The sequence below is a fragment of the Protomyctophum parallelum genome, assembly GCF_964188405.1.
Source record: "Protomyctophum parallelum genome assembly, chromosome: 22".
Classification (NCBI taxonomy): Eukaryota; Metazoa; Chordata; class Actinopteri; order Myctophiformes; family Myctophidae; genus Protomyctophum; species Protomyctophum parallelum.
In genome coordinates, this window is record NC_139714.1 from 32,104,023 (window position 1) to 32,116,522 (window position 12,500).

Here is a 12,500-nt window from a genome sequence, read left to right on the forward strand (position 1 = left end):
TATGGCACGGAAACCGTTTTAATTAAATGCTATTCCAAATGTTTTACAACAGCATCACGCAATATAGCATTGCAACGTAACAGTAAGCACGAGTGTACTGAAGTTAGCAGTTTACTGTAGTTGGTTCCAGCTCTAGTTAGCACAGTGTAGTTGGTTCCAGCTCTAGTTAGCACAGTGTAGTTGGTTCCAGCTCTAGTTAGCACAGTGTAGTTGGTTCCAGCTCTAGTTAGCACAGTGTAGTTGGTTCCAGAACAGTGGGCTAGGCTACATGTGGGTCCAGGCTGTTTAAGCATTGTGAGCCAGGCAGCAGTGAGTTGGAGCACTGCACTACAATGCATTCCACACGGCAATGAGAACCCCACAGTGTACAGGCAGGCACACACACACACACACACACACACACACACACACACACACACACACACACACACACACACACACACACACACACACACACACACACACACACACACACACACACACACACACACACACACACACACACACACACACACACACAGAGTACCGCCACAGTCTACTGGCACACAAGAAAAGAAAAAGTACTAAACCACACGTGAACATGCACTCATCTGTAACCTGCTTCGTTAGACCAATACACATCAATAGATAGATCATGCACGCAACGCACACACGCACGCACACACACACACACACACACACACACACACACAGTGAGCCAAGAGTTTTTAGGCAACAAGGCCTCTTGGTTCTTTCTAAGCCAAGACCTCTTTGGGCCCATTGCTTTAATATATCATTTACATACATTTACATACACAAACACTAACACACATAGTGTACATACACACAAACACACCCACACGCTGGCACTAGAAGTGTTCTAACTTCATCTACCTCGCGCGCGCACGCACGCACGCACGCACGCACGCACGCACGCACGCACGCACGCACGCACGCACGCACGCACGCACGCACGACCACTTGGCAAAGGATTAAAGACAGATCAAAAGACATACATCAACTCAACTCTAAGTATCTCTCTCTCTCTCTCCGTCTGTATCTAGAGCACATTTTCTGTCTCCAAGTCTGTCCTCCTTTTTCCTTTCCCTCTTCCTCTCAGCTCAGTCTAATTAGTGTTCCTCTTCTTCCTCCCTATAGCTTCATCACTTTCTCTCTCTTTTGTTCTCTCCATTCATCCGTTCGCCCATCTCTCTCTCTCTCTCTCCATCTCTTGCATATCATAACAGTGTATTGTGAAGCTCGTGAAGGGAACATAATGGCACAGACGGACACACACAGAGAGCTGCCTGGCACGCCATGAGAGAACTTCAGTCTGTGTGTGTGTGTGTGTGTGTGTGTGTGTGTGTGTGTGTGTACGCATGCGTTGAGGGAAGTGAATGGAACTTATGGAAGCAAGTCAAACCAACATGCATATCACAACCTTCACACACAAATCTGGGACACTGCCCAGACACAACAGTACACACACACACACACACACACACACACACACACACACACACACACACACACACACACACACACACACACACACACACACACACACACACACACACACACACACACACACACACACACACACACACACACACACACACACACACACACACACACACAGCGGGCTGTTACGTAACCACACAAGTTTGTACCCGACATTAAAGTTTTAAACGTCCACATTGCGGTTATGTTAATTATGCATGTATAGTCCAGATGAGAGCGGGGGCGCTCCGGATATGGGAGAGAAAGCTGTAGTAGTGTAGGTCGATATTAGATGAGCATGTATGTTTGATGTATAAGGTGTTGGAGCAAACATGTGTGCGGACCACTTCTTATGTGTCTACCTTTGTCCAGCACCAGCCAGGAACTGGATGTGCGCAAGTCACCTGCTTTTTCAACATGTATGTTGATGTACAGTAGCCTATATTGTAAAAAAAAATATGTATTAACCGATTGCAGTTACACTTTATTTGTGATTAGGCAACTCTGATAAGTGTAATCCTGCCCTGCAGCCCATGAGTATAAATAAGGTCCTAGTCGTGTTAAATGATGCATATTGTGAGGTCAGTGAGTGACCAGGGACCGCGGCGGCACAGCTTTCTGCTGAAGACAGACAATTATTCCCCCACATTATGCAAAGACCATGTCCACGTCTGCCCTGTGGCCAGGTCAACGTCACTGTCTGCTCCGTCCAGACGCTGACATCACACGTCTCTCTCTCTCTGTCGCTCTCCGTCTGTTCGCTGACACAACAACAACATCGACTGCATAAACGCATACATCCTCAGTGTTGATCTGTGCATTTCAACTCGGCAGCGGCTCAGGGGTAGAGTGCCTGGATGGTAACCGTAAGGTTGCCAGTTCGAACCCTGTGGGCTCCCCCAGAGTTACTGTCGAAGTGTCCTTGAGCAAGACACTGAACCCCTAATTGCTCCCGATGTGCTAGTTGGTGCCTTGCATGGTTTCTGCTGCCATCGGTGTATGAATGTGTGTGTGAATGGGTGAATGTAATGCACAATCTCTGTAAAGCGCCTTGGATAAAGGCGCTATATAAATGCACCATTTACCATTTACCATTTAACTCTGAAACTCGAGCCAACCATGAGGTCCATTTTGGTTACATTTGTGTACTCTTCAGAGTTGACCACTTAAACCCTACGCCGGTATATACTTCACTTTCCGGGGTTCCCCAGGGCTCTATACAGAGGAAAGCCCCCCCCCTTCATTTTGAATCTCTTCAAACAAAAATACCACAATCTACAAGCTCACAAGTCAGATGGGATATTTCCTTCTGGATGTTCACCCCCAGAAAAGGGATGCCAGGGTAGAGGGTTCATGTGGTTAAAATAAAAGCGCACATTTTACTGTGCCCTCGTCGTTTTGTGCCGCCGTCCGTCTGTCTGTCTGGTGTTAGGTCTTGAGGAGGACACCTCAGGGCCTGTACTGTACTGTACTGTACTGCGTCCCTGGAGGCCCAGTCTGAAGCCTGGGCCTCGTCCAGCTCCCCTCCCCCCCATCCCTCAACCATCTGCTGGGGTGCTTTCCTTCCTGTGGACCCCGCGGCTCCACGTGCCCACAGGACGGATGCTACAGAGACCAGCACAGCAGGGGGTTTGCTTGAACACATAGCTTGATGAATTTACTCTCCAGTGTGTGTGTGTGTGTGTGTGTGTGTGTGTGTGTGTGTGTGCATGCGCGCGTGCACGTGTGTGCAATGTGTGCACACATTGTCCCAGATGGGCAAATGTGCCAACACACTAAAAAAGGCTTCCTAAACAAACAGTATGTTTGCTTACTTTTAAGCTACGAATGTCCCCACAAGTACGTATAGTGTCATGAAGAAATAGACATTGTGAGGACATTTTTCCTGGACCTCACGAGATAAAATGGTTGATTTATAGTTTAAAAAGATCGTTCGAGTTTAATTAGGTTTAACCTTCTTATGGCCACCCTATAATTAACAGTGGATTGTGCCTTCTATCTGCACTATTCTATGTTTAATTCGTTCATTTTAATGCCAATAGAAAAATCTGTAAACATGCACACTATATCTCCTTCCAGCACGGTAATCCTATAGTATTATACCCAGTCCTGATGGTGGCGCTAACTTCACCATTATGCCGATTTTGACCAAATATAGCGAATCTGGCGATGTCATTTCCTGTCCACGTGATCACAACATCCGCTGGTTTTCTCCACTGTGTTACACAGTCAGATGTCCGCCGGGATGCTAAAGCTATCATCGTTTATTTTAATAACTACGTCAAATTAAGCTCTAATCAAGCCCCAAATATCGCATATTACGCAGCGATGCACATAAAGACCGCGTGCGTGCGAGAGCGTGCACGCCACGATTTCGTCTGATTTGAGGTAGATTAGATTAGATCGGCCGTTGCCAAAAAAACTAAACGTTGCTACATTTTGCTACATTAACCCATTCTGACCGGGCACCCATTTTGGTGTCAGCATCATGTTATGCTTTAGCTATTTAAAAATAGCAGATCTACAAGCTCATATCGCGCCACCGAGTGGCGCGATACGAGCTTGTAGGTCTGCTATTTTTGAAAAATCGAAGAGCGACTGACATTTTTAGAATCTGATCTCAGGTCAGAATGGGTTAACCTCACCCTCACCACCACCACCCCCATTCGCACGCAAGCACACGCACGCATGGATATACACACACAAGAAATCACTTTTATCCACGAGGGAGAAGAGGCAGACCTGGCAGAGAACTGAAAAGAGAATGAGATCAAATGTACTTTTTCACAGGAGAGGAGAGGAGAGGAGAGGAGAGGAGAAGATGATAGGGGAGGGGAGGGGAGGGGAGGGGAGGGGAGAGGAGAGGAGAGGAGAGGAGAGGAGAGGAGAGGGGAGGAGAGGGGGGGAGAGGAGAGGAGAGGAGAGGAGAGGAGAGGAGAGGAGAGGAGAGGAGAGGAGAGGAGAGGAGAGGAGAGGAGAGGAGAGGAGAGGAGAGGAGAGGAGAGGAGAGGAGAGGAGAGGAGAGGAGAGGAGAGGAGAGGAGAGGAGAGGAGAGGAGAGGAGAGGAGAGGAGAGGAGAGGAGAGGAGAGGAGAGGCCTTACTGTTCAGTGTGTAGGTCTGGGATCTGATGACATTCACTGCTTCACTGGTCTGTCCTCACCTGAACAAATAGAGAAACACAGATTACTAAAATATGATTTACTATTTATTCACCCGATAGGCTCAGAGACGGGTGCGTATACGTAGGCAGGGCTCAAAGTATTCAAAGAAACGCACAAAGACCCTCACACCGGCTGCACTTATCAATATCAACACTTTTATTAGACAACGTTTGGGTCCGTTTGGGTCCCAGACCTGGAAGAAAGAAAGGTTTATTCAGAGAAGAGAAGAGACTTGATTGACTAGTAATGATGGCAATATGAACGGAGATCGAAGCGATGGCATGCACGATAAACACAGGCCGTGACCACCTGTTTTTAACCCATTCTGAACGGGCACCCATTTTGGTGTTGGCATCATGTTATGCTTTAGCTATTGAAAAATAGCAGATCTACAAGCTCATATCGCGCCACCGAGTGGCGCGATACGAGCTTGTAGGTCTGCTATTTTTGAAAAATCAAAGACATTTTTAGAATCTGATCTCAGGTCTGGCCACTTCCAAGTAAAACAAAAATCACATCTGAAGGGGTCAATAGGTCGTACTCTAAACAGCAGACAGACAGACAGACAGACAGAACCTCTCAAAAATATTGAATCGTAACTTTTTGGAGAGTATAGCGTCGCTCATCAATGTCCCTTTCCTAGCGTCTCTGTCAGATGGACGACTCAATTTGTCCAAACCTATTCCAAAGAAGAGCACGTCTACGAGCTCAAAACGTGTGTGGATATTTCGATGGTTCTCAATCTCGACTCCGCAGCGTCCCCGACGTTGAACCGTTGCCACACAACCACGTGAAGCTTATTTACCGTGTTTCAGCTAAGCTAGCTTTGCTAATAACGGCCATCGATCAGGACGATTTGAGCACAGCGATGGTTGATCAGTTTGAACGTTGTGGATGTTAATAATCACTGCATGCGAGCGCTAAATGGACTGCTTATTCAAAGCGCGTTACGATGGTCCAACATTGGGAGGTGAAGCGGCGAACAGTCAACGCAAGCCAGTGTCCTCACTTCCCCCGTTCACACACCAATGGCGGCAACCACCGGGAGCAATTATAGGGGTTCAGAGTCTTGCTCTGGGGGAGCCCGGGATGGAACTGGGAACATCAGGGCTGCAATCCGGCTGCTCTACCCCCTGATGAGCCATCGCCGCCCCTAAGGACAATTGGACATGATATCCACTATATACATACATAGGGTTCCAGAGGGTCCCCAGCCAGGAAACATCGGCTATTTGAGAATCTACAAAGCTCACAAGGCGTCGTTGCAAACACAAATGTTGTATGGGGGTCCCTGGCACAAACTCTTTTCAGAAGGGGGGTCCGCCGCGGCCAAATACATTATTAATTTGGGGGTCCGTGATGTGAAAACGTCTGAGGACCACTGAACGCCGCCATGATGTGACGTCTGCTCCGGTCAGCAGCAGCCAAGTGGCAGGACGGCCCCCGGACGTGACCTCACGTGACCTCACGTGACCTCACGTGACCCTCGACCTTTCTGCGGTCGTTGTCGTGGCGACGAGACGTTCTATTGTGCGGCTGTGACAGGGTCCAGAGGGCGTGTGTGTGTGTGTGTGTGTGTGTGTGTGTGTGTGACAGGGTCCAGAGGGTGCGTGTGTGTGTGTGTGTGTGTGTGTGTGTGACAGGGTCCAGAGGGCGTGTGTGTGTGTGTGTGTGTGTGTGTGTGTGTGTGTGTGTGTGTGACAGGGTCCAGAGGGTGCGTGTGTGTGTGTGTGTGTGTGTCTGTGTGACAGGGTCCAGAGGGCGTGTGTGTGTGTGTGTGTGTGTGTGACAGGGTCCAGAGGGTGTGTGTGTGTGTGTGTGTGTGTGTGTGTGTGTGTGTGTGTGTGTGTGTGTGTGTGACAGGGTCCAGAGGGTGCGTGTGTGTGTGTGTGTGTGTGTGTGACAGGGTCCAGAGGGCGTGTGTGTGTGTGTGTGTGTGTGACAGGGTCCAGAGGGTGTGTGTGTGTGTGTGTGTGTGTGTGTGACAGGGTCCAGAGGGCGTGTGTGTGTGTGTGTGTGTGTGTGTGTGTGTGTGTGTGTGTGACAGGGTCCAGAGGGCGTGTGTGTGTGTGTGTGTGTGTGTGTGTGTGACAGGGTCCAGAGGGCGTGTGTGTGTGTGTGTGTGTGTGTGACAGGGTCCAGAGGGTGCGTGTGTGTGTGTGTGTGTGTGTGACAGGGTCCAGAGGGTGCGTGTGTGTGTGTGTGTGTGTGTGTGTGACAGGGTCCAGAGGGTGCGTGTGTGTGTGTGTGTGTGTGTGTGTGACAGGGTCCAGAGGGTGCGTGTGTGTGTGTGTGTGTGACAGGGTCCAGAGGGCGTGTGTGTGTGTGTGACAGGGTCCAGAGGGCGTGTGTGTGTGTGTGTGTGCGTGACAGGGTCCAGAGTGTGTGTGTGTGTGTGTGTGTGTGTGTGCGCGTGCGGGGCGTTGTCTGGGACATTCTAACATTCCATGGAGTTAAGCTGTGAAAACACAGTGTGGTTTGGTTTGCGTTAGTCTGAGACACTAATGAAGTCCACACGACCCTGGACCGACCGTCCACACACACACACACACACACACACACACACACACGCACACACACCCCCCCCCCCCCCCCCCCCCTACAAGCTCATATCGCGCCACTCGGTGGCGCGATATGAGCTTGTAGATCTGCTATTTTTCAATAGCTAAAGCACGACATGATGCCGACACCAAAATGGGTGCCCGTTCAGAATGGGTTAATTGCAGACACTGCGAAACACACTGCACTGCTAAAAAAGAAATTACAAATGCGCTAAAAATGTATGTCATTAAAAAAAGGAAATGAGTTCATGGCCGTCTTCATAGGCTTATAACAATTAAAATGGTCCCGCACACCGACTGTCTAGGACTTGGTTGCCGTCAGGCAGAAACCACTGATCTCCATATCCTAAAATGTTGTGGGTTATTTTGTAAATTAAATAAATGCACTGCTTCTATCATACTATACATCGTCATAACGAAGGCATCAAAAGCAGCAGATCTACAAGCTTGAAACGTTGCCATTTTTTTTAAACCATTCTGAACGGGCACCCATTTTGGTGTCAGCATCATGTTATGCTTTAGCTATTTAAAAATAGCAGATCTACAAGCTCATATCGCGCCACCGAGTGGCGCGATACGAGCTTGTAGGTCTGCTATTTTTGAAAAATTGAAGAGCAACTGACAATTTTTAGAATCTGATCTCAGGTCAGAATGGGTTCATCAGACCAGTGTGTGTCCGGCGGAAACCTCGTATGAATCTGATCTCAGGTCAGAATGGGATAATAACCAGTAAGACGCCCTCAGGCGAAGCCCTCAAAAGGGTGAGGTCGCGTGCACACATCCTCCTGGGTGACAGCAGACTGCTGGGCGAGCGCTGGCGCTTTGGCATGGGGGGGTAATATCTTCATTTTCGGGTGCGTTGAGAGCTCTACTTTTCGCTGGCTGCCAGGCGCGGCTACACTAATAACTTTGGGGCAGGCCCGTCTAGAATTTAAATGTACAGGTATCAGTCAAAAGGGAGACATCGAAGAGCAAGGATGGGATGGGGAAGGTCAGCTCCATATATGGAGATTTGGGGTTTGGGGTAATGTAGATTGTACGAGGACAGATATTCCAGGTTATGTGCAAACATGGCCAATACCCAAACAACAACAAAATTAGGACACTAATTATTTTATTAAAGATAGCTTGCTGGCTGGCTGAACTTAATTAGTTAGGAGAGTTAAGTTAGTAAGTAAGTTAAGTTAGAGTTAAGTTAGTTAGTTAGTTAACCCATTCTGACCTGAGATCAGATTCATACGAAGGTTTCCACTGGACACACACTGGTCTGAATAACCCATTCTGACCTGAGATCAGAATATAAAAATGTCAGTCGTTCTTCGATTTTTCAAAAATAGCAGACCTACAAGCTCGTATCGCGCCACTCGGTGGCGCGATATGAGCTTGTAGATCTGCTATTTTTCAATAGCTAAAGCATAACATGATGCCAACACCAAAATGGGTGCCCGGTCAGAATGGGTTATGAGACAGAAATCGACTGCTGTCCATCAGTGTATATGTATATAGTTGAGTAAAAAAGTACAATATTTGCCTCTGAGATGTAGTAGCGGATAAGAAATCTAAATATTAAAGGAATATAGTGCTGTACTTTAGTACATGTACTTATAGTTACTTTCCACCCCCCAGCTGAACTCAATTAATTGAGGGGAGAAGTGGTGGAAATCTAGTGGCTTCTCTCAGTGTGAACAGAGATAGCGTTACTGCTGCGTACAGAATGACATGAACGCTGGAACGGTGCCAATGTGACAGCGGACTGGCTTCCATCAGAGCGTGAAATGCAACAAAGCCGTTAAGAGGGTTTGATAACGGCAGAAACCAGAGCTTTAGGGGCTCTTTCATTTACGATAACGGTGTAGGAATCTGGGCCATGAGCTTCAAGTGATTGCCGTTGTGAAGTAAGAGATTTATTCATCGAATTAAGGATTGATCTGCTCACGATCCACCTTATTGTGTGTGTGTGTGTGTGTGTAAGTGCACATTATTTGTCAATGGGACACGGCAACTACTGGCGATAGCTGGCGAACAGGCGATGGTGGAAAAGTTGGCGGAGGAACGTCGGCCAAATAATTCATCTTTTGGGGCGACCTTGTCCGGCGATAGTGGGTGATTAGGCTATAGCAGGGTTCCCCAATAGGCGGCCCGTGGGCCACTTGCGGCCCACAGAGCGCCCCCTTGTGGCCCATGAAAGAATTTCCAAAAAAAAAAAAAAAGGTTTTTATTTTTCCTTTTTTTTTTTTAAGGGTCCCAGATATAAATGGCATTAAATGGGGGTCAGTAGCCTATGCATGTCAAACTGGGCATCCTTTTCAAATGGGGTCTTGCCCTGAAAATGAATTTTCAGGGCAAGACCTCGACCTCGCGCGTGCAGACTCGGCCCCCAGCCTGGTACGCTAGTCAAAATATGGCCCTTGAGGAAAATTAATTGGGGAACCCTGGGCTATAGCCAATGAAATGTAAGTGTTGCTTGCTCTCCCACTGTTAAAACGCATTGTAAGAGAGAAACTAGGAGAGCATAAGAGATGAGTTAGGATATTCTCTGAAGAAATATATTGCTGCCTGGGTTAGGGTTAGTTACTGTTGTAGGCTATTATATTGTATGTCCATGATCTCGCGGTCGAAAAATGATGATGTATGGGTTGTTGATGAAATTAGTACAATGGACCACAATGGAAACAAGCCCCCCCCCCCCCCCTCAGAGAGCTATATACAGTATACATATATTATTTCTTTCTTCCTTTTTTTTGCGTTTTTTTCTTTTTGGCCTTTATTGGATAGTATTAGTTAAGACAGGAAACTGGGAGAGAGACACAGGGACGGACACGCAGCAAAGCCGCCTGGCTCGGGACTCGAACCCGCAACGTGCTGTCAGGCTTTCATTGAGCCTATACGTGCCTGGACCGCTAGGCCAGGCCAGCGGTACAGGCCTCAGCAGAGATCTTTCACTGTACCTACAGTATACCATATACTGTTAAAAGTCTCGTTAATAAAGTGATTTCAATCAATCAATCAGTTGAGCAAGAAGAGGTATGAAAGAAGAGAACAAACATTACATGATGATGAATGATGCCAACCTCTTGGTGGTCCCCAAGACAAAGAGCCAGCCTTGGGGTGACAGCAGGACCCCCTCCCAATGGCAAGCACTGCCAGCTCACATCAAAGCTGCCCCTATTGTTGCCCCCTTGATTAAAACCACCCTCAAAACACACCTCAGACTTGCGTTCTCCACCTAATTCAAATCCAGAAAAAACACTCAGTTCCTTTTTTTTTTCTATTGTGCTATCTATTGTGTAGGAGGGGTTAGCGTGCACCTATTGAAATATTCAATGAAGGGTTGCCATGTCTGGTAGGTATCTTCACTCCCTCTCAATTCAAACTTAATCTTTTCCAATTGTAAGTAGTGCATAACATCTCTCATAAGTGTAGTGTGAGTGGGAACCTGTGCTTGTTTCCAATTCAACAGTATCAGTCTGCGAGCCAGTAGAGTCACATATTTCACCATGTTATATTGGAAAGTAGACAGTTTGACCCCGGGCCCCCTGACTCCGCGGGCCCACTGACTCCGCGGGCCCACTGACTCCCCGGGCCCCCTGACCCCGGGCCCCCTGACTCCGCGGGCCCACTGACTCCGCGGGCCCACTGACTCCCCGGGCCCCCTGACTCCCCGGGCCCCCTGACCCCGGGCCCCCTGACTCCGCGGGCCCACTGACTCCGCGGGCCCACTGACTCCCCGGGCCCCCTGACCCCGGGCCCCCTGACTCCGCGGGCCCACTGACTCCGCGGGCCCACTGACTCCCCGGGCCCCCTGACCCCGGGCCCCCTGACTCCGCGGGCCCACTGACTCCCCGGGCCCCCTGACCCCGGGCCCCCTGACTCCGCGGGCCCACTGACTCCCCGGGCCCCCTGACCCCGGGCCCCCTGACTCCGCGGGCCCACTGACTCCCCGGGCCCCCTGACCCCGGGCCCCCTGACCCCGGGCCCCCTGACTCCGCGGGCCCACTGACTCCCCGGGCCCCCTGACCCCGGGCCCCCTGACCCCGGGCCCCCTGACTCCCCGGGCCCCCTGACCCCGGGCCCCCTGACTCCCCCATAACTGCTGTCAGTGGATCCGGGTCAAAAGGCCTCAATTTGAACATTTTTAACTATTTTTCCTAATGAAGTAGTGTCGGGTTGTTTTGTTTTGTAAAGCGACTTAACTGAGTACTGCTGTAGTATACAGTAAATACATTGCTTATTCATCCCTCTGCTGCATGGCATGCACAGTAGATTATCTTAGGTCTTCGGGTTGCAAATTTATTCAGCCACTTGCATAAATGCCACATACTGTATATTCTGCATAATTATTGTATATGTTGTGCAGATTTCTCTTTTTGGCTGCAAAATATAGATATGTACACTAAGTATAAATCCTACGTCAGTAGTAGGCCAGGAAATGTGCAATTCTCAATTCTAAACTGCATAAATGGTAAATGGTAAATGGTGCATTTATATAGCGCCTTCATCCAAGGCACTTTACAGAGATTGTGCATTACATTCACCCATTCATACACCGATGGCAGCGGAAACCATGCAAGGCACCAACTAGCACATCGGGAGCAATTAGGGGTTTAGTGTCTTGCTCAAGGACACTTCGACAGTAACTCTGGGGGAGCCCGGGTTCGAACTAGCAACCTTACGGTTACCATCCAGGCACTCTATCTACCCCTGAGCCACCGCCGCCGCATAGAATAGAGAAGCTGGGAGTTCAGCTCGGACAGTACGTGTTTCTCACGGGAGTCCTTGAGATAGCCAGCAAAATGATAGTCGATTCATTATTCTGCCAATGCCAATTTTAATTCACCCCCCAAGCATGCATTGTGTAACCGTGATCAGTCATGGGCAATCTGGGAAAAGAATCGGAGATAAATGCATTTGAAATAAAAATCTATTTCATAGGCTACATGAACGCGGATGGAGCGTATTTTCACTTCCAGTTAATTTGCCGGACCTATTCATACGGTGGTGAAGAGCGCGATCAAACGTAATCAATACAAAATAAAAAAACTTGTTTTTCATCATTGGTCAATGTGGACCTCAGAGCTTTCCGACGTATTCTTTCGACAGTGGCACAGAATGAGTCAAGAATGAAATGGACCCTTACAGGGTATGCACTGTGACTCTGAGTGTACAAATGGTACCAAATGGACTCTCACATGGTCTGTAACAACAGAGTGTACAGTACAAATGGAACAAAGTGGACCCTTACAGGCGTGTTAATTTGTACCACTTTCAGTCAGAGTTACTGGGGAGTTTACTAATCCA

The 12,500-nt window shown here is 48.6% G+C and overlaps 1 protein-coding gene across 1 annotated transcript in view; it reads right to left on the bottom strand.

Moving 5' to 3' along the window:
* The window catches only part of LOC310853693 (plexin-B2-like), a 280,087-nt gene that overhangs the window by 143,510 nt on the left and 124,077 nt on the right, over window positions 1–12,500 (bottom strand). Inside the window, 1 exon segment of the mRNA XM_083758088.1 lies at window positions 4,582–4,640. The gene's annotated coding sequence lies outside the window, so the exon portion shown is untranslated.